We start from the raw sequence: 4907 nt of genomic DNA, 5'->3' as shown, positions 1-4907 counted from the left end.
TCGAGCTGTGTCTGCGATGCCAGGCCCTGAGGACGTTCTTCCAGGGTCGTCACCCTCGGGCTGCACCCGGCCTCACTGGGGTCTCCCCTTCCCGCTCCCAGAGGGCTCAGGTTCCCAGGGCCGGCTCTGGGCCTCTGGAAGGGGCCTTGCGGGCTAGGCGGGGAGACCCCCGACCCCGTTCCCAGGGCTCCCCTCTCGTGGAGTTAACCTTTGGTTGGAGGTGGGATGTGGGTGCCCTACGAGCAGATAACAGGACAGACCCAGGGCGCGTGAGCCGGTGATTGGGGGTTGCTGGGAGTCGGGTGATCGGAGAAGGGAGGTGGGCGCCTGGTGAGAAGTGTCAGCCCACGGGGCTCTGCGGGGGGGAGCCACCTGGGGGGACAAGTTTCTCCTGTCGAGTGGGAAAAGCGAGCCAGGAGCCCCTGCTCCAGCCCAGGGAGGGGTGCGCAGGGGATGGCAGGATAGGAGCGAAGCTTCGTGGTCTGATCTGGGGACGTACTGAGTGCACGGGGCCTCGTGTCTCCTCAGCACTGGGAAGGTGCCCAGGGGCCGTGGCCGGGAGAGCGGGAGTGGGCCAGCCTCAGAGGAGCCAGGTGTGGGGGATGGGGCCGGAAGCCCGTCCCGGGTCTGAGGACCAAGGAGAATGTGACCACTCAGCTCCGCTGATGGGGCCGAGACCCCTGAACCGCCCTGCTTGGCTCCCGGCTCCCTAACGGAACCCGAGATAGGCCTGGGACCGGCTGAGCCTGGGGTGGGGTGGGGAGTATTATGGGCAGGGTTCCCTCGAGACGGAAGGACCAGGCAAAGGGCAGAGGCTGTAGCAGGGGGCTGTCTGCCTGGGCTCTATTCCCTCCCCACCGCCCCGGCACTGGGCCCTGTCCTGCCCTCACCTCCCAAGTGTCGGGGGCTCTGTCGTGGAGGTCTGAGCACTGCCACCTCGTGGGCTTCTGGGCCTGCTCTGATACCTGGGGACTCTGCTGGCACAGGGCCCCACGCCCAGGCATGACCTTTGTCTGTGGGGGGCCCTGAGCTCTTTGACCAATCCCTCCACCTCAGGCGGAAGGGGAGCCCCAGACACCGGCCAGCCGTGCCTTCCCAGCAGTGGGGAGACAGAACCCGGGGAGGGGGTGGCTGCTGAGCCTGGGTCCCGCAGCAGCTCCAGACACCCAGGCGGGGCCTCCAGCTGGGGCTGCCCCCGCTCCCCCCATAAAGGGGTATCCCATCAAGGTGGGCTTTGAATGTGTCCATGTGTTGAACCCACTCTTGTTCGAAAAATGTTTGAGGTACTCTACATCAAAACATCTTGCTATAAATTGGTAACTTATAAATGAAAAATCAGGACCAGGGAGCACATAAATTCAGATAGAAAACCAGCTACTGCTGGTCCCCCCAAATCTACAGAACCTTCACGTACAGACGTATGGGTCTCGGTTTAAGATGAAACCCAGGTGTCCCATCCAAGAACCAGACCTCACGATGAAGGTCACATCACCGACCGTGTCTCACTTTGGCCACCAGGGAGCTCAGGCCAAGCCCCAAGCTAGCAGTGGCCAAGGCCGGCCTATGGCCCTGTGTCCGCCCCACCGACCTACCCGCCTCCCACCCCCGAGTCCTCTCCCCACCTCCTGTTTCCCCACCCATTCACGGCACTTGTCACTCTGTAATTAAGGGTGGAAACAGGGACTGTGCGGTCAGAAGCTTATGTGGTGCGGTTTTCTTTCAGAGCAGAGCGGAAAGAGACAGTGGATAAACTACCTCTGCCTTGGAGGGACCAGAGCCCAAGAGAGGCTCGGAGGTTTTAGCTCCTGGGAGACCCCTCTGGAAGAAATGAATTTGTTACTAGCTTTTCTCCCCACTAGAAGGCAGCCCCATGTGGCCAGGAGGCCCCCCTGCCCTGTTCCCACCGAGCCCTCAGCCCCAGGTCAGTGCCCAGCACACGCTTGCTGCTCAGTTAATTGAAGGTTGATCCGGCCTCACCACGAGCAGAGGAGCCTTCAGAGGATGGTCCGTCTGCATCTCCAGGGCTGGGGTGCAAGAGACCAGCTCACTGTTTTTGTCTTTTTCTGGTTTATTTGTTGTAGGTCTTCCAGGGGACCCTGGTGACCACGCTCGCCTTTGCCTCCCAGATGCAGAGTCTCAGGCCAGTCCACGCCTGCTGAGGCTGGATCTGCATTGCAGCCAGATGCTGGGGGTCCGCGTGCTATGAGCTATGCTGGCTGTGCTCGGGGTCTGAGGCGGGTGTTCCGAAGGCATCTGGAATGGAAGGTCCCGCTAAATAATGAAAGTCAACAGCACTTCAGGCGGAACGGCCAAAAAGCAGATGGCGGAACATCCCTTGTAGTCAGAGTAGGACGTCTGTCCCCGTCCGTCCGGCAAGCTGCAGCAGGGGTGCTCGCTGTGGAGAGGATGTGCTCACGGTGAAGGGGGTACGAGGGGCCACGGAGAGCTGCACGTCCAGGAGATCTAGGGAAGTGAAAAAATGTTATTTAAAAAACACACTTGGGGACTCCCCATCAGCATTGAGTGGGGGCCATTCTCCACCTCGGGGGGGTCTTGACCTGCCCTGTGTATCTCCTTCGGGCGTCCCGGGAAGCCCAGGGACGCAGTCTTTGAATAGTGTTTTCACAATAAAATACAGAGGATGACGAGGAAACCAGCTATGCTGACGTACAACCTTGAAGGTCTCTTTAAAATGTGTGACTGGTGGTGCCTTATTAACTCAGTAGACAGATCTCCTGCAGGTCACCTGCTGACCGGGGTCGGGGTGGCGATGAGTGGAACCAGCAACCGCTGGGTGTGACGTCAGCACAGTCCCCACCTCTGCTGGTGACAAGCCGATTTGTCGCAGAGAGGCTGACCGCCACTCCGAGGTCAGTTAGCCAGCACAAAGCCATCGCTTTTGCCAAGTTTTGTCCCCAGGCAGCGGGGAGTCTGAGAGCTGCACTCCAGACCCTGCCGCCCACCTCCACACTCCCCTCCGCTGGGGTCTTGTAAGCCGTCCAGTGTCTGCTGGCCTCCTTTCCCCACCAGAGGAGCTGGACTCAGACCTTCAGGGAGTAAAGGGCACACGGGATACAGGCTCCCTGCCCACTACCCTAGAGGCCCACAGTCTCAAGGGATAGCTGGTTCCAGGAACATTGCTGGTAGAGTCCAGAACTCCTGCCGGGCTGTGAGGGAGGGAGGAAGGGAAATTGGCTGTTGGTGTGTGTGTGTGTGTGTGTGTGTCCTCAGGACCTATATTCTTGGGAACACAGTCCTTGATGTGATGGGACAGCAATGAAAACTATGTACAGCTGCAGGAGGGGAGGGTGTCCATCCGTGGATGGTGGATAAGCAAAGTGTGGTCCATCCATTCAATGAAATATGACTCAGCCTAAAAAAGGAAGGAAATTCTGACATGTGCTACACCGGGGATGAACCTTTCTAAGTGAAACAAGCTAGTCACAAGGACAAATATTGTAGGATTCCACTTATATGAGGCACCTAGAGGAGTCAAGTTCATCAAGACAGAAAGTAGATGGTGGGGGCCAGGGGCAGGGGGAGGGGACGTGGAGTCAGTGTTTATGGGGACAGAGTTTCAGTGTCCTTTTTTTAAAACTTTTTTTGGCGGGGGGTGCGGGGGGCACACCACACGGCATGTGGGACCCTAGTTCCCTGACCAGGGATCGGACCCGCATGCCCCGCATCCCCCGCATTGGCAGTGCGGAGCCTCAACCGCTGGTCCGCCAGGGGAGTCCCGAGTTTCGGTTTTGCAACGTCGGTGTGCTTAACAATACTGTAGACTTAGATGTGGTTGCGACAGTGAATGTTATGTTACGTGTGTTTTACCACATTCAAACACGCACGCGTGCGCACGCGAAGAACGGAAGGAGGAAGGGGGGAGGGGGGACGAAGAATTCCCTTTCTCCTTGCAGTTCCGCAGCACTTGCCTTGGGGAGTGTGGGCGGCCCGTGTGGGCCCCTCTGCAAGGGCCCGAGTGGAGGGGAGCAGCCTTCCAGCAGGGAATCGTGTTCCCAAAGCTCAGGCGTGTCCAGCCGTGAAGTGGGCAGTACTCTTGGGGAGGCTGGGAGAAGTGGGGAGGCTGCTGGACAGAGGAGCATGGGCCAGGGGTGCAACGGGCACAGACTCAAGATAAGTCCCTAAAATCACGATGGTCTCCTGCTCCCTGCTTCCCGAGCACACAGAAGGGCCACACTTCCTGGTCCCCTTGGGGCTGGGTGGGGTGCTGTGACCAGCTCTGGCCAGCGACTTCTGAGCAGAGGGCCCCTTTGGCGCTGGATCTTTTCATTGCCAGGCAGAGACCCTCCAGAGCTCTCCTTTTCTCTGTGTGGTGATTGGCACTCTCCAGACGGGGCTGCTCCGGCAGGCCGGGTCTCAGGGGGCTGTGGACGGGTGGCGTGCGTGAGAAGTAGACCTAATCTGATGTAAGCCCATGAGACTGGGGATATTTGTTGCTGCAGCATAACCTGGCATGACTAACTGATACACTCCTCTTTCCCAAACACTCTAGAGGAAGGTCATCTGTGGATGGGGAGAAGGCTGATACTGGCATATGGCATTTTATTTATTTATGTGTGCTGCATACCCCTTGTGGGCAGAGCCAGGACCCGGGGTTCTGGTCCTGAATTGGTCACTACCTTGCTGTGTAATATTGGGCCAGTCGCACATTCTCAGATTCCTCATCCATAGTGAGGATCTCTCCAGATGTAATATTCTGTGACCGATGATATTTCTCTGCTAGTCTGTACACTATGGACACACGCAGAGCAGGGGCTGTAAGATCACAAACCCTGAGATACCAAGCATCCTTGATTAAGAAACTCTGGGGCTTCCCTGGTGGCGCAGTGGTTGAGAGTCCGCCTGCCGATGCAGGGGACACGGGTTCGTGCCCCGGTCTGGGAGGATCC

Source organism: Phocoena phocoena, chromosome 11 (genome assembly GCF_963924675.1).
Source record: "Phocoena phocoena chromosome 11, mPhoPho1.1, whole genome shotgun sequence".
NCBI lineage: Eukaryota > Metazoa > Chordata > Mammalia > Artiodactyla > Phocoenidae > Phocoena > Phocoena phocoena.
The sequence above is the reverse complement of the archived record's forward strand: the minus strand, read 5'-3'. Positions refer to the sequence as shown.